The sequence below is a fragment of the Phacochoerus africanus genome, chromosome 5, assembly GCF_016906955.1.
Source record: "Phacochoerus africanus isolate WHEZ1 chromosome 5, ROS_Pafr_v1, whole genome shotgun sequence".
NCBI lineage: Eukaryota > Metazoa > Chordata > Mammalia > Artiodactyla > Suidae > Phacochoerus > Phacochoerus africanus.
This window is the reverse complement of record NC_062548.1, coordinates 118,009,684-118,030,198: the sequence shown is the minus strand read 5'-3', so window position 1 is coordinate 118,030,198 and position 20,515 is coordinate 118,009,684. Positions and strand designations below refer to the sequence as shown.

Below are 20,515 nucleotides of genomic sequence, written 5' to 3'. Positions count from 1 at the left end.
TCGGCTCCTCACACCCACACGGAGTTCCATCACCAGCTCTAAAAGTGGTACCTCCCTCCCCGCGCCCCCACTCTGCCCCTCACGAAATGCTTAATTCTTCTCCCAACACATCATTTCCACCCAGTCCAGCCCAGGCACAGCCTGGCACACACCCCCCCTGACATTCCTCCCAAACTGTACTCTGCTGCCCACACCCCTAACCACAATCCCGGCTCACTCGTGAGCCCAACTCAGCCCCAAGACCCACCATGCAACCATCGCCTGGGGCTGCCAGACAGTCCCCGCTGTGTCAACTGCCACCTCCGCCACCACCCCGTCCCCGGCGCCATTCCCACCTTGCTCACCAACCCCAACCCCATCAGCAACCCCCCACCCCGAGCTAATCCCCCCAAAGTCTCACCTCTAAGCCTGCTCCAACCAGCACCAACCCGACTGTCACCCCACAGTCTCGCCTCAACAAGGGCTGGCGTGGAATTATCCTCGTCCAGAAACAAAACCATAGTTACCCCAAAACTCCGATCCTTGCTCCATCAAAACGATCCCAATGCGATCGCCACAAGAGCCTCTCCCGCTCCATCACGGGTCCTCTATTTGAACTGCTGAAAAACATGTGACCACCTGGGCGCCAGGTCCTTCTTTACCCTCTTTTCAGAAGTCTACTTTTTCTCCTAGTGGACTTTGCTGGTTTGGGTCTATCTCGGTGCCTTCCCCTCCTTCCCAGGGGGGTTTCTGCGGTGTTTGCACTGATCCCACTCCTCACCCAAGTCGCAGAATGAGCACGTGACCAGGCGAGCCAATCAGAAGCCTCCCAGGAACATTTTTGCCCCAGTGGAAAGATGCTAACCTGATAGGATGTGAGTCAGGACCTGCTGGCTGTGGTGGGGAGAGCTTGCCTGAGGACCAAGGGAAGAAACACTGAAGCCCTGGGTCCCTGGATCCAGCTGTACCTGAGCGAGGGCACCTCTGAACCTCTCCGTAATGTGAGCCTTTCCCTACTCCGGTGCGAGTGAGTCTGTGCCTTGCGGTTGACAGTCTTAATCCGTAGGTAACCTCAACCTCCTGAAGTTTTCCCTGGGAGGCCTGGTTGCCTGGGTTCAAATCCTGGCCTTATTAGCATCAGCCGTGTGACTGGAGGCATCACGGGGCCTCGGTTTTCTCAGCTGCAAAATGGGGAAAATAACAGGAGCCACTTCACAGGCCTTCTGTGGGAATCAAAATGAGATGCGTTACACATGCTTCCGAGAGCGCCTACACAAAGAAAGTACTCTGAACTCTCAACAATTATGAGTCCCTGACTAATCCAGCCCACAGTTTTCTCTCCTTTCTTGAAATCCCTGGAGTGCCTGAGAGTGTACTTCACTCGAACAGGAGCTTGTACTGATTATGTTCTTACAAGCGGGGGGGGCTGTGCACAGAGCTTTACAATGTCGGCATCCTGTTCATCTGCACACCTGCCTCACTCCACCCCTTTGCAATGGGGACTATTTTTATCCCCATTTTCTAGATGAGAAGAATGAGGTACAGAGAGGTGAGCAAAGCTGCCCACAGCCACAGAGCTGGCGAGGCTGGATCCAAATCCAAGAAGATCCCCTGCTGAAGCTGTTTCCCGCTCCACCACCGCCTCGCACAATTAGCATGTGACCATTGCAGACATATTAACTTTGGGCACAAAACAAAGTTCCCAGTCAGTGTCCCGCCCCCCTTTTTTTGTGTTTTAGGGCCACACCAGTGGCATATGGAGGTTCCCAGGCTGGGGTCGAATCAGAGTTGCAGCTGCCCGCCTACAGCACCGCCACAGCAATGCTGGATCCAGTGTCTGAAAGACCAACACCACAGCTCATGGCAATGCTGGTTCCCCCACCCGCTGAGCCAGGCCAGGGATCGAACACATGTCCTCATGGAAACTAGTGGGGTTACCGCTGAGCCACAAGGGGAACTCCCTTAGTCTCCCTTTCCTGGTGAGGCCTGCCTGCCGTGAGGGCAAGAGAGGGGTGGCAGCAGGAAATGCACCCTTCTAAGCTTAGCAGCCAGTGCCCCGCCCAATGCAGGAGTCATTCATTCATTTATTCCCATGGGTCCAGCGCTGTGCTCAGGGACATGCATTGTCCCATCCCATCCTCCTAACCATCCTATGAAGTCGGTTCTGTTATTACTCCCATTTTTTAAAAGGAGAAACTGAGGCTTGGAGAGTTTAATGATCTCTCCAGGGCGGCACAGGTAGAAAGTCCCAGATGCATCTCCCAAGTCCTTACAAACAAGGCAACACTCAGTCACGGATGAGCAGGAGAAGCACAGACCCCACATCAGCTCTCCGTGCCCGCGGTGGGACGCCGGCCCACAGATAACAGCCTCGTGGCTGAATTTCCTATTTGAGCTTAGGAGGGGGCGCAAATACGTCCTGTGGGTGACGGAAGCCCAGAGAGTATCTCGTGTCCCACGCCACCCAATCCTCTGCTGGGTGATGATAAGCTTGGTGAGCTGGGGGCAGCAGGAAGCTGAGGGGAGACAGAAGGGCCTCCTAGACAGAGATGCTTATCTGCCAAGTCTTCCCCCACCCGCCCCAATACGGGCTGGATAAGGAGGAGGGGGAGGTCCCAGTACCACTCTGATTGCTCACTCTCTCGCAGCGGGAGGGAGGTGTGTGTCGTCACACCATCGCTCTGACTTCCAGAAACGTCCTTCCCACCCAAAACCACCAGCTGCCCAGAGAATCCCAAAAGCCACTGGCAACAGGCCAACAATCCTGCCATCCTGTTCCCCACTTCAAAGCCCATCTGTCTGGCTCTGGAGTCACAACAAGACGACTTGTGGCTCTCACACCACCCTCGAGGCCGGGGCATCACCAGCAGGAGCATTTATAGTCACACCAAATGCTGCCGTTGGGGCGGCCACACTGGCAGAGATGGGGTGGATCAGACTCGTCTGCTCACACTCATGGTTACCATGACACAGCCCCCAAGGCAGGGATGGGGGAACAAAGGGTTGTACCCAAAATAGACGCTGGTAAGGAGCCGAAATTGTTCTGCGGAGCCAAAATGAGCCAAGAGAGTTCCGCACAGGAGCACGGTTTCCAAATGAACGTGGGGAGTCAGGAGCAGCCCTACGGGGGCCCGGGATGGTGTGCGCCATGCCGGGCGGGGGGCTCCCTGCGCCCTGGGAGGCAGGGCGCGGGTGCTCAAGCTGAAAGGCCCTGTGAGCATCGGCCCTGCGGACCCTGGCGGGCCTGCGGCCACAAGCACAGCTCTGATTCCGTCCTCCCCTCGAGGGGGTGCATGGTCCACCCCTGTGATTCTTTTCCAGACTTTTCTAAAGAACGGTCCACACCTGCCAGCTCCAGAGCCTCTTACTAAACGCTTCCTCTGATCCCAGCAGCTGGTCCGCACCCCACCCAATATCTCCGAAAGCCCCTAGGGGTGCTGAAGGTTGTAATCCCACAAGGGGGACACTACAGTGGTTCCCCAGGAGGACACGTCGTCTACCTGGCTTTGGGGGACCCCTGCATGCCTCTGACCAACACACAAAAAAAGGACCTACTCCATGAGCTGGAGTGATTGATTCTAGTTACCAAGGAGACATTGGGTTGCTGGCACTTAGAGGCCAGGAAGATTACTCAGGGGATTCCTTGGGTACCTCTTAGAGCTTCCGGGACCAAAAGGAAGGGTTGGTGAAAACCTGCTGTAACAAAACCAAACAAACGGCAGGAAAACCAAGGGTTCAGAGCCCTCAGAAACCAAGGTCTGGGTCTCCCCATCAGGTAAAAGAAGCCTGCCCTGCTGCAGTTCTGGCTGAGCACAGAGGATTTACGGATGGGGAAAGGGAGAGAGAAGCCCGATGGCGGCCTTGTGGACAAATACAGAAATGAGATCTGTAGTAGTTTTGCATATCTTCTATTTACTTGGTATGCAGGTGTGTTCCTCTGACACGGTAGCCACATTCTTCCTTTTCCTCTTTCTTCCCATTATTTTAAGTACAAGTTGATGGAAGTTAACTTTACAGTCTGGGTAGCAGCAGAGTCAGCGGGACCGTGACTGAATCTGAGGCGTTATTCGTGGAGACAGTGATGGATACAGTGAGCAAGAAGAGAAAAACAACTCTTTTCTGGTCGGTAGGGGAGCTTGCACATGTGTAACAGGGGGCAGATGTGCGCTGTGCGGCCCAAGTAGCAGACTGTGCCAGTAATTCACTCACCCTGCATTGCCCGCTCTGTGAAAATGTAGCTGGGCCCTTGACCCTTTAAAGAGTTCCCCTGTGCCAGCGGGAGAGACATCAACCTCCTGCCAGTAGAGGGCACTGCAGAGACACTGAAGGAGGAGTTTTCTTTCCCAGAACCAGTGTGGAGGGTTCCTGCATTTAGACAACTTCTCTAGCGGCCAGATCCTGCAGCCCCTGTGGCTTCCCTTGAACCCAGTCCTGTCCTGTCACAGCTTCTCCAGTGCCGGGCTCCTGCAGCAAGGGTGCTTCTCCAGCACCTGGCTCTAGCTGTGAGTGACGGGCAACAGCAGCCAGCAGCTTCACCCCGTCCTCCCCTTGGGCAGCCCAGGAGCACCGTGCCCTCCAGCAAGACCTTCCTCATCAACAACTCTCCTTGGGACCCAAAAAGAGGGATTTCCAGTGAGTTCCAGGGGGCAGTTTTCCAGTAAGTTCTGGCACCACAGTGACCTCACCATCCATGGAGCCATGGCCATGGCCTCTCCACCAAGGTCAGGATCTCAGCCCCGTGGGGGCCTCTTCCTCGGGACTCCACGGCAACCCTAGGTGTCGTGGCTGTTCTCACAGAGGCTATTTCCGTCTTCTTTGCAGTTCGTTTTTCTTCTTACCAGCCAGTCTCTCGATACTCCAGTCCCCTGGTATCATGAATAAGCCTTTAAACCTCTCCTCTTCAAATCACGATGTGTTTCTGTCTCCCGAATCGACCCTGACCGAGAGTCACCCACGGCCTCAAAGGGCCTTTTTCCATTCTCCCCGTCCTTGAGGTCAATTCCGCCTCCTTGCTGGCGAATCATTCCTGCTTCAAGCACTCACTCAGCAATCGCTTACCGAGTGCCGTGGCCGAGGGTGAACCGGAGCCCCCCGCTTCGGCAAGTTCATGGGCAAGGGGATCCTCGGGCTCTCTCTCCCCACTCGGCTCCGTGCTCTTGGGCCTCGCTGGTCCTCGGGCTCCTCCGCTCAGCCTCCTGGGCTGGCCCAGGGTCTTGCTCCCAAAACTGCGCAGTGGGCACCCCTCTCGAGTCACACACACCCTGCTTCAGCTGCTCTCTAAATCCTCCTCCGCCGAGATGCCTGGGCTTCAGTGACTGCAGACTTCCGACAGCAAGGCCCCCATCTTTATCCTCCAGACATCCCCACCTGGATGACGTGCAGTTACCTGAGGTCCTCCCCTTTAGAACCAGATGCTTCATGCTGCCTCTGGCTCCTCTATGGGGAAGTGGCAGCCCCTTCCCTCAGCTGCCAAAGCCCCAAACTCCAGAGAGGACCGAAGTCCCACCTCCACCGTCAGTCCCCCACACGGCACCAGGCGCCCGATCCCGGGGACCACGGCTCTGGACCTTGGCAGTTATCCTGTAACACGTCCCAACACATCTGGTGTCTCTACCTCCCACCCCAGCCTCTCAGCAAAGATTTTCCACACATGGCTTCCTCAATCAAAACCCAGGATGCCTGATGAAAATGTTCTGAAACTGATTGTGGTAATAGTTGCACAACTCCATGAATGTACTAAAAACCATCCAATTGCACACTTTAAATGAGTGAACTGTATGGTATGTGAATTATATCTCAATACGGCTGTTATTTTTAAAAACCCTCTGATGCCAGTGATTTTCACACTCCGTAAAATCTAAACTCCAGTCTGGTGCTGCACTGAGGGCTGCACGGCATGGCCTCAGCCTATTGCTCTGACCTGCCCCCCACCTCTCCCAGCGACGCCGCCACTCCAGGGCCAGTCCCCGGCGCCCAGCTCCCGGCCCCTGTTTGCCCACGTGTCCACACCCACATCGTTGGCTCTTCCAAGAGGGGGGCTCCTCCCAGAGGGCCCCAGCCCCCCCCCTCCCCCATCCCTCAGCATCCCCTCCCAGGGGTCTTCCATCAGTTTCTGCTGTGCGGTCATTTAGCTTGTCACATGCATACGTCTGTTCTCCTAAACAGGTGAGGTCGGAGCTCATGCCCTGCGCTCCGCTCTTCTTCCACTCGTCCCTCCCGGGCCCCCCTGTCCCAGGCGACCCCTGAGGCAGAGAAGACTGTGTGAAGCCAGCCCCAGCAGCCGCACCATCCCCGGCACAGGGTGAGGCCCCCAGCCCCCATTCTAGGGGTCGCTCGGCAGGGCTCCCCAAGGCACCACACTAACGGGAAGGCCCCTGATCCGCCTGCCCCAGGCCAGGACGTATGCCCACTATGGGGTCTGTGGCCTCCACCAGCCCCCAGATGCCCCGGGTGCAGGGAGTCGGGAGGGACCTAGGTCAGGGTGCCCGTGAACCACGGGGGTGCGGGGTGGGTTGACCAGCCAGCTGACCCCCTCCCGGGCCCCAACCAGGAGGTCCCCCAAAGGGTCTTGAGGGTCTGGGAGCTGCTGCTAGGGCACAGTGCCCCCTCATGGACGTGGTCAGAACTGGTCCCTGGTTTGCTCTCTCCTCACGCTCTACCCCAGCCCAAACCAAGCCATTCGTGGTGGGGGGGATGCAGGGGGTCGCACGGGGAGGAAGAAGAGCCCAGGCTTCTGGGCAGCACATCCCAGAACCTCCAGCCCTGGCCCAGCAGCCGCCCCTGCAGCCCTAGGTGGGTTCGGCCACCTTGAACCCTGGCTCTGCCAGGCAGAGGCGGGCTTCCCTGCACCACTCCGTACAGTGGGGTGAGGGAGGGGAGGGCCCCTCACCTGGGTCTATCTAAGGATACGAGAGCATCTGAGTACTTGGCACAGGGCCTGGCACATGGTAGGCACTCAATAAATATTATTATTATTTTTTTAAAGTATTCTGTGATTAATCAGGGCAAAAGGCCTGCAAAGTGTGCTTAGGAAACCTAGAGTGTCGCCTCAGACCACACCCAGGAATGGCTCTCACTGGCGCCTCGGACCGGCTGCCGCGGCCTGACCCAGAGGCCTCTCTCCCAGCTGATGCCGTGGGGCTCCCCCGGTCCCCCAGCCCAAGAGCCTCTGCAACCAGAATAAACAGCCTCATCACCAGCCCCCTTAACTGGCCACCATGGCCTCTGGGGGTCACAAGCACAGAGACAGGGAAACACACAGACGCACTCACATAGACAGACCCAGGCACATGTGGAAAGACATGCCTGTATGCACGCGTACACACACACACACACAGACACACACACACTCACTCACTCCAGGCTTCCGGAACCTGGAGCAGGAGGATCCCCGGCGAGGCCTCCCTGCACATGCCTTGCACATTTCACCTAAAGTGTGGGCCAAAGAGGCATTTGGAAACCAGCTTGGGAACCTCATAACCATTCATAACATTGTTCTGAGAGAAAATACAAAACATTGCCCTATAAACAAACATTTGCAGTAGAATTCCTCCAAGAGCTAGGGATTGCCTGTGCTAGAAAACGAACAGAGCAAGAAGAGAGAAACCACATAAACTTAGTTCGCCGCTGCAAAATTAATACCAATTACAAAAACATTTATGTGAACTGCTTACCATTTACACTTAATTACCATGCAGCACAATTACGCATACCATTACGGGCCTGCCAGATGAATGATGCTGTACGTTTCAGGGGATTACACCACCACCTCCGTCCACACACGCCCGGCTTCCAGATCGCTGACCCTGGGACAGGGGCACACGCGCAGGTCTGCACCAACCAAAGAAACGCTGGTTTCCACGCTCGAGTTGACAGAGGTGCCCCAGCCCCCCCAGCCCGAGACAGCCTGACCCTGGCCCATACCTTCCTGCCAACGTCCCCACCACAGGAGCCCCTGCTGAGACGCCACCTTCCCACCAGAGCCTTCTCAGGAAGGCAGAGAAGCTGCAAAGCTCTCCCGGTGGGTGCGGCCGCTTGTCACAGGGGCCATGAAACAGCCCAATGGCCATCACAGGGGCCTGCGCACAGAGAGAGCTGGCCTCGCTGTCCAGACCAAGGGCACCTCGAGACTCCACTAGAGCACTGCAGCCCTTTCCCTGGCGCGGAGAGCCAGCTACCAGGCAAGGTCCCGGCCCTGCCCTGCCCAGGCCCTGGATGGGTCAGCCTCTCCCTCCCTCGTCCTCTGCTCTCCACCAACCCCCACCTCCTCTTCATTAAAAAGAGAAAAGGAACGCACCCTCTCCCCTCATTCCCATTTAGCTCAGCAGGTGCTCTTCAAATACACTGGGGTGACTCAGGCTTGGGGAACAGAGAGTCCATGGAACATGATAAACGGAGCTTCCCAGGATCAAGGAACTCAGAAGGGACAGGGGTCAGGCAGGACAGGCCTCCTGGGAGTCCAAGAGCAAGAGGCAAGGCGGGCGGGCCCGGGCCTCCTCAGTGCCAGACAGGGACCAGGCACGCCTGAATTTTAATCCTCAAACACCTGCAAGGCCACCTGCAGAGGGATCCTTTTGGAAGACAGTGACATAAGATATCCAAGTTTAAAGCAGCGTTTGAAACAAACAAACCACAACACAAGCCTGTGAGGTTGTTTCCACTTTGCAGATGGCAAAATTGAGGCTGCGAGGGTGCTCTGCGGAGGACCCAGAAGATGGCAGAGCCAAGGTGAAACCACTGCTGCCCAGTGCCAAGTGTGGTGTCCCTGGCACGGTGCCATGCTACCTCTTGCCTCTGCCCAGGGTTCAGTGATGCTGACCTGGCTCATGTCATTTTTCTAGAAATTCTTTGGAAACAGCCCTTCCTGTGATACCCAAGAGGCTCATGTTTCTATTTTAGAGAAACACTTTTTGTTTCTTTTCTGTTTGCTTTCCAAGACTGCTCTCCCCTCTCATCCCCTCCTACCTTGGCAGACCTGCCTCTGAAGGTCAAGTCTGCAGCTCATGCACCAGTCAGCGGGTGAGGAAACCTACCCAGGTCCTGCAGGGGGAGTTAAAGGCCAGGGTCTAAGCCTTTCAGCGCTTCTCTGGGGGAAGCTCCTGAGAAGCAGAAGCCCCTGCTCAGGCCCTCAAACATCAGTATCCCCAATGCATGAGGTACAAACGCCTGGTCAAATCACTTCCCTCCTTAAAAATCTACAGGGATCAGGAGTTCCCGTCATGGCTCAGTGGTAATGAACCCAGCTAGTAACCATGAGGACGCAGGTTCAATCCCTGGCCTCGCTCAGTGGGTTAAGGATTCGGCATTGCCCTAAGTCGACAATGCGGCTCAGATCCTGTGCTGCAGTGGCTGTGGCACAGACCGGCAGCTGCAACTCCAATTTGACCCCTAGCCTCAGAACTTCCATATGCCGTGAGTGCAGCCCTAAAAAGACCAAGAAGAAAAAAAAAAACCTACAGGGATTGCTACCAGCCATGGAATAAAACACACAGCCTCTCTAATCCGTCACCTGGACCCTGCCCCTCCCTGGGCTCTCTCCAGCAAACCCGGCCCAGCACTTGTGCAAATCCCAGCGGCCCTGGAGTCCCAGCTCCAGTCCTGCCTCCCACGGGAAGCACTCCCAGATCCCCCGCCAGACTCCCTCCCAGTGGATGGCACCTCCACCCATGCAGCTGGCTGAGCCAGAAAGCAGAGTCACCCCGGCTTCCCTACCCGCTCCATCACCCAGCCACTCCCAGGTGAATGCCTCACAGAGCAGCCCCCCTCCATGCCTACACCGCGGCTCCCCCGGATTTCAGCCCCAGCCTTCCGCCTGGGCTCCCTGCCCCCGCCTCACCTCAATGCCTGCAGGTGGTCTGTCTCAGATACTCGCAAGGGCAAGGGCATGCTGTCTCCAAGCCCCAAGCCTATCAGCGGGTAACATCCCAGCCCTCACGGTCCTGCTCAGCCCAGCCCTCCAACCTCCCAGCACACTCCTCCACCCCCCCATCGGGGAGAAAATACCCTTGACCACTCGGCCCTGGAGACCCAGCTCCAGCCTCACCTCCATCAGAAACTCTCTCCGGACCGTCCCTCCCCGCTCAAGTGAGACACCCCTGCCCAGAACCCCTGTAACACCCCAGGCACTGGCTACCGAGCTCCCTCCATCCACCACGGACACGACGGTCACCCCGCCAGACCCGCGCCTCCGCTGCGGGCTCCTTGAGGGGCAGCTCAGTCTCCTTTATCTTTGTAACCCGTGCCTGACACGTAGTAGGTCTTTAATCAATGAACAGATAAATGTTATTTGTGGCTCTGAAGCAAGGGCCCCCAGAGAGGACCCTCGAGAGCTGCCCGGCCTGCCCACCTGGGGCCCCGGCATCTCACCCGTGCCGTCTCTCGGAGTCCAGGCTGCACGGAGGATGCTGACAAAAGAAAGTGCAGAAGCAACTGCCTGCCCACCGGGCCTCCCAGCTGAGCTCCCAGTACCAGGCAGGCCCTCAGGCCACTGCTGGTTGAGCTGGGAACCACAGGCCAGTGACAGAGTGGCAACAAGCACCACATTGTTGCTGGTAAGAAAACCATTAGGGACCGTCGCTGCGCCCCAGCTGTGGTCTAGACCCTCCCATGCCTGTCTGTGGGCCAGGGGGCAGAGCCAGCCCTGCCAGCAGGCCCAACAACTAGGGGAGAGGCCACTGCCTGCTCTGGACCCAAAGAGGCCAGAGGGCAGGGAGGGAGAGGGCCCAGGGCCTGGGGGACGCGCTGGGTCCCCGGTGCGCACGGACTCCAGAGATGGATGGAAGTGCATCCAGATGAAAGGCCAAGTTCAGCAGACCGGGCCTGAAGGGCTCAGAAACCAACCCGCCAAATCCTGGCTTTTCAGAGGAGGAAACAGGCCCTGCCTCCCCTCAGGGCGTCATCTCGCCTGGTCCCCTGAGTCACCCTCATGCAGCCCTGTCCTGACCCCACTCAGAGAAAAGGAACTCACACCTCCTGAGCGCCTAGCCTGTGCCAGGCAGAGTGCCGGCCGTTTTCGTACAATTATTTCATTTGATTCGAGCAACACCAATAAGATGTGGATGCTATTCTTATCCCTGACTCACGGATATAAAACCCTGCAGCTCGGAGTCTTGGAGGTCTTGCAGTCACTGTAGTAGCAGTCGTAGGGCCAAGATGCAAATCAAGGCCTGCCCGCCTCCCATCGTCACTTCTTTGCCCTGCCCATCCGTCCCAAGGCAGCCTGGGGCCAGGGGCGGGCCACAGAGGGACCAGCTCTGGGCTTGCTTCCACGCTTCTGTCCTTTTATTTATTTTCCTGCCTTACTCCAGGGGTGGGGCGGGACCAGAGAGGTCCGCATACCCTTTCTCATGTCATCTGTCTTTTTTTTTTGGATGAGCCTGCAGCTGGCAGAAGTTCCTGGGCCAGGGATCAAACCCATGCCACAGCATTGATCCTTAACCCACTGAGCCACTAGTGAACTCCTCGTGTCACTTTTAACAGGGGCAGCCTCAGAGGGCAAATCAAGCTCCCTGATAGCACCCATGGGTGGGGGGCTGGGGGGACTGGGCCGTGGAAGGGGGAGGTCGGTGCTGTTGCCCAGTGACAGGCAGAGGAATTTGTATCTGCCCCTCCTCACCTTTCCACCCTGTCACCTGGGTCACTGCCACCTGCTCCCAGGCCTCCAGATCAGAGTCAGGCACAGCTTGAGCCCACATGCCAGATGAGTTTCCCAGGCATCCCTTCCACCCCCAGCAGGGCCTCCTGAAGCCCCGTCTTGTCCTCCCTGCAGGTGGCTCCCCAGGATATGCCAGGGTTGGGTCACCTGCACTCCCGACCAGGCCCGAGGCCCTGGATGTATCTCCAGGTCCCAGGAGCCGTTTGGGTGCCAGCGGCGACCAGACCAAAGCCTTCAGGGAAGATCCTCGAGGATTTGTTCCCCATCCTGGGTCAGAACTCAGTCTCCATCACCACCCCTATAGCTTTGGAAGCTAACGTGTTCTGCCGCAGCCAGACCACGTTCCAGGTGCAGCCAGCTGCCGGTTCTCCACTCTCACCCGAGCCCTACCAGCCCAGGCCTTCGTCTGGAGACCACAGGGTCTGCAATAAATCCCCCTGCAACCTTTCCAGAAAAGCTGAGTACCTGAACGGCCCCACCCTCGGCCGGCAGTCTCTTACGCCAGTTCTGTACCTATTATAAAAGAGCCTACCCTTCCAGCCCAAGGGCGACGCAAATTTTTTTTCAAGTTCTTATCCAGAAGCTTTGAAAGTGTGGTTGTATTTCCGTTGTTGTCGTCATTAAGAAAGGAATGCATGTGCCTTTACATTTTTGCAAAGGTTACAAAAGCGTGTAAAGTAAAATGGCAAGGAGGCTGCGGACCCGTTTGCCAAGTTATTCTTCCAGAACGACGGTTTCTGAGCACGTGCAAGCCCACCGATACACATACTGGCGTATATTTTCACGGGATTTGACAAAAAGACCACACTCTGTACCTGCTTATTGAGGGAACCGCACACCCTGTCATGGACACCTACCACGTCAGGACAGACGCGCTTACGACCTCATGTCAAAGGCTTCGGCGGAATCCCGTTAGATTCCCCTTTATTCATCAAGTGAGGTAGGTATCCTTTCGGAATCTATAAAGTTAATCGCGCAGGACCATTCCTTCGACAAGCCCCTTCCTTGTCAACAGGTTCTCTGACGGCTGGAGAGCTGGAGGATCCCCTGGCATGGGCCCAGGCACCCTCGCCTGCCCCTCCCAGGGTCCTCTGGAGACACTCGGATGGGAGGCAGGCTCCCAGCGCCGCCAGCCTCCCCGTCCAGGCATTACTGGACATTCACCATGACAGGGCCCATGTCCAACCTATGGCTCAGTAAAGCACAGATCTGACCTCACCATCCCATAATGTGCCCTCTGAGCATCTCTTAACCTTTCCAAGTGAGGACCCCTGGCACACCCGGATCTAGCCGATCTCTTAGGTCTGGAACATCTTCTGCACTGACCCCTAGACCCATCTACGCAGCAGCACCGCGGGCAGAGCACTAGCTTAGGAGCCAGGACACCCAACTTCCAGCGCTCAGTTACTTGCTATGAGAGCTGGTCCTCCGTCCTCTCTGTGCACCCAGACGGGGCAGCTAACGACTAGCTCAGAATTAAAAATGACCTTGACATTTGAAACAGAAACAGAGAGGGAAGATCAATAGGGATGACAGTGAGCAGGGCCGTGACCGCAGGAAAGAGAAAATAGGAACCTGGTTATAGACGGAAATGAGGCTGGGAAACCTGGGGGGTCAGAGGGGACCAGGGCAGGACGGAAGTGGGCAAGGCCGAGCCACGGCTGAAAAACAAAAAATTCTACTCCCTGCTGGATTCGGAGAGGAAAGCCCCAGGCGTCCACACCTCCTCCCCCTGTCGCTGTCCTCCAGACAGGCCTGCGATGTGATCAGCAAGGAAGATGTAGCCTGGCGGGCCCTGCCCACTGGCTGTCCTTGTGGGGGGCCGCCAGGCACCCACAGCCACACCTGGGGGGGGGCACAGCCGCCAGCCTGGGGCACCTCCCCTCCAAGTTGGGGGACTCAGTTCTGCGGCAGGTGGAGGAGGGAGGGGAGAGAGCAGGGCAGGGGCGGGGTCTGAGGCCCACCCTGCCCCACCCCCACCCGTTTCCCAGATCTGGATGCTGTGGGGGCGGGGGGGGGGGCTCAGCCTGGGGGAGGGGACGCAAAAGGGGACCTCTGGAAGGGCAGGCCAGGGACCCTCCTGCCGCCCATTCACACCGCCATCGCCATCACTGCCAGAGACCTTGCTCGCGGGTGCTCCCCTTAATTGCCACGACCCCCCGGGGTTGGTGTAATTTAAACCCTGCTCTGTTTCCCTCCGAGTCTGAGCTCTTAAGCTCTGGTCTATGCAAGAGAAAGCAATCAAGACGCTAAACCAAAAGGGCTGGGCTGGGCTGGCCCCTTCCCCTCGTCCCTTTCGTCCCTCGGTCTTCTCCCCACCCACCCACCCACCCTCCGGCCACCGCAAGCAGGAAAGTTCTGGGCGATTCTCCACGGGCCACACAGGAGTTACAGAGCACAGGGGCCCGCTCCCCACATAACAGCACAGGCCGCAGGCTGGCCTCCCGTGCACCGAGGCCCTGTTCACCTCCCCAGAGTGTCCGTCACACTCCAGCCACCCCATGCCCGACGGCTTGGCTTCCTCTCCTTTTCTGGAAGCCCCATCTCTGTGTTTTGAGGCTCATCACAGATGCCACCTCCTCCAAGAAGCCTTCCCCAATCCCCCCACCTGGCTGTGACCTCACGTGGAGCACTTTATTGCCCCCTTTCCGGTGACCTTGGTCCGTGGTCATCCCTTAGCTGGGCCCGTCCTAAACTCACCCTGCGTCCCCTCAAAGCCCAGCACAGGGCCTTGCCCACAGGAAATGCTCTGCCAGTCTCTGGTAAACGGAAGCAAACAGGCTGCACCCAGCACAGAACGGCAATAAAGGGCTGAAACTAGAGCGTGAGGGATTTAAGGTGGCTGCAAAGGCAACCTGTTGACAATGCGATCTGTTAAACTCTGGAAAGAGCCAGCTAAGGGGGCGCAGGAGCCTCCCACTTCCAAGGATTTTTCAATCAGAATCAGCACTTTCCTCATCTGGCCAAGATTTTCCAAAAGAGGCGGGAAGGTGGACAAGCCCTCCCAGAGCACCTCCTGCGGTGCCGGCCCATGCAGGCAGCCCCAACCGTGGCAATAATCACGCTGACGCCGAGACCCCCCCTCCCCCAAGCATCATCTCGGTTCATCCTTCCAACCACGTGAGCCGAGACTGGTCTTATTTCCCCATCACAGGGGAGGAAAGGGAGGCTCAGAGAAATCGCTGCCCCAGATCCCCCGGCTGGGACCTGTCAGAAGGCCGCTCCTCCTTCGGTGCCTCAGGACAGGCTCTTGTCCAAGCAAGTCCCTGTCCCCACGCGGCTGCACACCGAGTACACAGAAATATGCAGACACACGTGCACCACACCGTGTCCTGCCCACACACTTAGCCAAGGGGAGGCAGGCTTGGACAGACACACACACCTGTGACACGGCATGGATCTCAGATTTGGTAGGGGTCTTTTAAGGAAAAAGAGTTAACGAGAGAAATGCCTGAAAACGAGCCTTCAGGATCTGAGTGGAAAGGAATCTGGTACCTTTGTTTACCACGAAAGCCCCGCTCAGGAGCGGCAAAGCACACAGGTCCCCAGAGCCGCGCAGCCTCAAAGGGCGGGCGGGCCCCTGCCCGGCTCTCCTATCCATTAGACACCGAAATGGAAGCAGAAACAATTCCCACCGGCCATTCCTTGGTCCTGTTGCCTGTTCCCAAGCCGGAGGCCAGAGACACAACTATCAGTGGGGCATGGGATGGGGGAAGGGGACACAGCACCAAGTTAAGGACCCCCAGGCTCAAGAGGCAGCAGCAGGAAGGGCCGAGGGGAGGGAAGGGAGCGTGTGGACTCACCCTGCTGGCCTCGGGCTCCGGGTAGCACTTCCAACCCTGGAAGACACGGGGCCTGGCCCCATACGAAAACAACCCCCAGCCTAGCTCCAAGTCTTCCCGGAGCTTCAAGTTCTCTGTCAACCCTAAATTCCCCAGCTTGGATTCTAATGGTAACATTTCAGGCCCAAGGATGGGGAGAGGGAGATCTATTTTTAACTCGCCCATTAGAGAGCTGGCAAGATTGCTCTCAGAGTCCCCTTTCTATCTGGTTCCCAAAAAAAGGAGCCTTGATGGAGTCTGGGCTCATGCTCGGAAAGAATGTGGGTCTCTCAGGGGGGCCTGCGCCTAAGGAACTGACCTGTAAGTAGGCGATGGCCATTCGGGGAAGGCAGAAGAGCAGCAAGCAGAAGAGAGCTAGGCCATCCGCCAGGCCACCAGGACGACGACAGGGGTGGGAAACATAGATGCAGCAAGCTCCCCCGCCATTCAGCAGATGCCAAATGTCTGATGGGGGACCCAGAGGCGGCCAGGGCAAGGTCCCTGTCCCGTGGAGACCAGACAGACCGACATGCAGTGCAGGAGCCCAGGAGAGCTGCAGCAAGTGACAGTCTAAGTTCCCGGGAGGGCAGGCCTGGCCCCACGTCCTTCCAGCCAGGTCACCCGAGGCAAGGATTTTATGGCTCGTCCTGTCTTCCTTGCAGGCTTTTTCAGAGGACCAATGGCAGTGACGTGTGACTGCGATAGTAAAAGATCCATAGGGGACTCAGGAGCTTCCTGTGAACTGGACTCAGGGAGGACACTCGGAAAGTGCGCGCGCACACAAATTCACTAGTAAACCTACAGAAGGACACACACATGTGAAGGCTCAGTCGCAGGCCGTACTTTTACACGCGCTGTGGCGTCAGAGGTGACAATCCTGTCTCCTGAAGGGCCCCCAGTCCTCACACCACCTTCTCTTTCCAGGGCCCCCCCGCCAAGAGGCCCTGCTCTTCTCCCCCAGACCTGCTCTCTGCGGAGGCCATTCCTGATGATGGCTCTGTGGTGAAAAAAGACCACCCCGCCCCCATTCCTGGATCTGAAATTCCACCACTCGAATCAGAGCCATAGAATTTAAAAGCTGGACTGGACCTTCAAGCTGCAGTCCAACCCCCACCCCACAGAGGAATCCTGTCCGCAGACACCCTGACACACGGCCATGGCTGCCCTCCCCTCGGCTTCTCCAGGGCCTGGTAGGGGGGCGGCCCTTGACCTGTGCAACTGTCGCTCCTTGAGTCTAGAAGGAATTCACCTTTCCTCAGGTCGGCTTCCTATTCCAGGCCCACATGCCTGGGAAGGAGGACACGGAGCACCAGGGTCTGCCTGAGCCCGGAACCGTGCATCTGAGGAGTAGCTGAAGATGAGCACAACAAGGAGCTGGACAAGAGGCTGGAGAGGGAGCCTGGGCCCAGAGACGTGGGGCCCGTGAAGGGAGGCGGGCAGGTGCCAGACCCGCTGCGCAAGTTTGCCTGGGCCCCTGCCTGCGTGCGGCACATGTGCACACATGCACACACACGCACAAAGACTCACACTTTCTCAGAGGTGCCTGTCCAACAGCCCCACCAGGGCCTCGAGGGGACCTGGAGGCAGAGGGGGACCACCTTGCTCCCAGAACAACTGACAACCCAAGCCTCCAAACCCAGGCAGCTCAGGAGACGGCCCCTGCCAGCAGAGGGGACAGCCCAAGGAGGGTCTGCCTGACAGCTGGGCTCCCCAGATCCCACAGGCCAGTCCGAACACTCCAGCAACGCCTAAGGAGAAAAGCTTCCCTGGCTGCAGCTGTCACATCTGCCTGGGAGGGAGGAGGCACAGCCGAGCAGCACCTGATCCCAGGATCCCTTCGCAGCCCGCCAGCCCAGGAGGCCGCTTCAGCCGCTGGCAGCCCTGGGTGAAACATGAAGACTGACCAGTCCCCCAGGGATGCTGATGGCAGTCTCTGGGCACGGCAGCGAGGGGCACGCTGGGTCACAGGGCGGCCGGCTCTTCTCCTGCAGGCTCCTGTCCCTGCTGGTCTGGGAGGGGGCGAGCGGGGCGCCTGGGGCCCGGGCCCTTCCTCCCGCGCCTGCCGCAGGCCTGTGCTGCCCAGCTGGGTGCACGACGCCATCTTGGGTCAAGGTGCAGCCGCGGGGGGCTCCCCCCGGAGCCGGCTTGGAGAGCCCCTCACTGCCCACCCCGGGCGGGCGCCAACACCTACTCAACTGGCTTTGCAGTAAAGTGAGGAGGGAGGACGGAGAGGATGGGGAGAAAGGGGGAAATAACAGTCGAGGGGGAGGGAAGGGAGTGGGTGCCCCCAAGAAGGGAGGCTCCAGGAAAGCGAAATGCAGTTTGGCAGCCGGAGGGCCGCGGGCCCCAGCGATGGGGGGCTGGGGGAGGCCGGGGGCGGGCCCTGGACCCTTGCCAGCTCGGTCCGAGCTGAGGGGGAGGGAGGGCAGGGCGGCCTGGGGGAGGGGAGCCGGGGTGAGGGCGGGACACGGACCGAGGCCGCCTGCGGCTCCGAAGCTTGGGGTCACCGGGGGCGCAGGGACTTGGGGCCGAGCACCCCGATCCACAGGCTCGGCGAGGCCTCGTCCTTCACCGTGCAGATGCGAAGCTTTCAAGGACACGTCTGCACCGGCCCAGCGGGGGTGCGTGTGCGTGAGTGTGTCCGCGTGCGTGTGAGTGTGTGCCGGAGGGTGGGTGCTGCTGCAGGGGGCGACCCCAGGCGCCCCCACCCGCAACGCTCGGGGCCGCAGCCCCGCAGCTCCCACCCCTGCGTTTTCCGGCCCCCGCGGCCCCGGCCCGGGATCTTCGCCCGCCCCCGCCCCGCCCCCACACTGCGGCGCCGCCACCACCGCCACAGCCGCCGCCGCCGCCGCCGCCCCGGCTCCCACGGCCCGAGGCGGGGGCAGGGAGGAGCCAGGCACGACGTCCCCCCAGCGCGCGGCCCGGCTCTAGGCGGAGAGGTGTGCCCCCCAAGTGGCACTCTCCCCACCCCCGCCGCCCCTCCCAGATCCGCTCGCACCCCGCACCCCCAGCCACAGGTGGCCGGAGGAAGATCGCAGCGCAGCGCTCCCCGGCCCGGCCCCCCGATCACCCCTCGGTCCGCCCCCGGGGGCCTCCCGGGTCCCCCGCCCGGCCGGGCCGAGGAGGGCCGGGAGCCGGGGGGAGGGGCGGGGGGCCGGGTCGTGCCAGGCTGCCATTTTCTGCCGCCGCCGCGGAGCCTGCGCGGGGCCCGGCCCCCGCCCCCCTCCCCCGCTCCCTGCGGGCCGCGGCGGGAGCCGATTATTCCGGGTCGGGGTCCGCGCCCTCCGGCGTCCCGGCCGCAGGCCCCAGGCGCGGCCCCGGGGCGGGGGCAGGGCCCGGAAGGCGGGGGCGGCCAGGCCGGGGCCCCTGCGGCAGCGCCGAGCCGGGCACCGCCGCTGAGGCCGGCGGCGGAGGGGCCCCCCGCGGCATTGTATAGACTTGAACTTGAGCCCGGAGCCGGGCGGGGGCGCGGAGGGGGCTCCGCGCCGTGAGCGGGCGGGACGGGAGGGGGCGCCTGCCGAGCCCGCGGGGACATAAACAAACCCTCAAATCCCCCGCGCCGCCCCGGCCAGCCTGGCCCGCCGTCGCAGCCCGCAGCCCTGGCCCCGCGAGCGCCCGGCGCCGAGTTGCGAGGGTCCGGGAGCGTGCCCCGAGCCGGGCACTGCCCGCCGCCGTGCCCCCCGCCCGGCTCCCCTCCTCCCCGCCCGCCTCCGGGCCGGCCTCCCGGGCCGCCAGCAGCGGCGCTCATTACCGTGTGGCCGGTGGGGTCGGGCCGGCCCGGCTGCGCGCCCTAGTGCCGCGGCGCCGCGTCCCGGCTCGTCCTCTGCTCTCGCCGCCGCCGCCGCCGCCGCCGCCGCCGCCGCCGCCCGCGCGCCCTCCCTCCCTCCCGGCCCGCCTGCCTGCCTCGCTCGCTCGCTCCCTCCCTCCGCTCGCTGTCGCGCTCCCTCTCTCCGCCTCCTCCGCCCGGTCCCCCCCTCCCACCCCTTCTCTCCGCCTTCCTCCTTCCCTCCCTACGGCCGCCCGCGGGCCCAGGCCTCCGCCCGCTGCTCGCCCCCCGCGGCCGCGCTGGCCCGGGCCCCGGCGCTGCGGAGCCGGCCCGGGAGGCAGCGCCGGCTGGGGGGCCCCGGGGCGCCGCGGCGGGAGCGGCCTGGGCGCGCGGCCGGTCCTAGCGCCCTCGGCCCGACTTCCCGGCCCCTGCGGACCCGCTGGGGATCCCCTCACGCTATGGGACGGAGGGCCGGACCCCGCAGCGCCCCGACTCTGCGCTGGGCCCCGGCACCCCGCCTTGGCCGCGCTCTCTGCCACTCCACCGGGGGCCTGCGGCAACCATCTCCCCGAGGGGCTCCCCGCTACCTGGCGCTGCCTCTGCGCTGGGTCCCCGCATCCAGCACTGGCCTCAGGGACAGCGGCCCCTCCTCTCCCCCGGCCGGTGTCAAGTGCCTCCCCCCTGGCAGCCCGCGGAGCCCCCGGCGGCCTTCGCCCTGCAGTTCTCCCGACCTCCACCAGAGCCCACTGCACTCTGCCTGCCTCAGCACTGGGGCTGGGGACAGCAGCGCCGGCCCATCCTCGCTGCAACCCCATGCCACCCGCCACCCCCTCCAGGTGCCGCCGCCGAGTGGAGGCCAGCCCACTCAGGAGGGCCAAGGTCGGGGCGCCAGGCCCATTCAGGCGTCTTGGAGACCCAAGCACCCCTATGGGATGAGCCCCCTTTAAGGTAGTGAGTTCCCCGTACCTTGAGGTGTCCAAGTGGAGTTGAGTGCCCTCAGTTGGTCAGTGGAAGACTGAAAGACTTCAGGAGTGGGAGGTGGAACTAAATGACATTGAAAATCCCTTCCAGCTCTAAGATTCTGTGCACACCTACACTCCACCCTCGTGCTTACTCACCCCTTTACCGTGGGGGTTGTTCTCATTTCCAGGGCTCCAGGTTTCTGACTTGGGGCATCTCTGTCTCCTTCCATCAGCACAGTCATCCTCTGCTCATCACTCTCCCAACTGCTACCTCTAGGGGCTTGGCGCTGCCCCCCCCCCACTCCCGACTCCCCAGTCTGGCTCCCCCTTCTGC

The 20,515-nt window shown here is 60.4% G+C and overlaps 1 protein-coding gene across 4 annotated transcripts in view; it reads right to left on the bottom strand.

Moving 5' to 3' along the window:
• Positions 1-19,969, bottom strand: part of DNMT3A (DNA methyltransferase 3 alpha) — a 106,688-nt gene extending 86,719 nt beyond the window's left edge. For 2 of the 4 annotated variants that reach the window (XR_007135194.1, XR_007135195.1), the window contains exon 1: positions 19,205-19,285. The gene's annotated coding sequence lies outside the window, so the exon portion shown is untranslated. Of the gene's footprint in view, positions 1-19,204; positions 19,305-19,806 lie in introns of those variants that run through there. The other 2 variants (XM_047782509.1, XM_047782508.1) reach the window with 2 other exon arrangements.
• Positions 19,970-20,515: the final 546 nt, after the last annotated feature.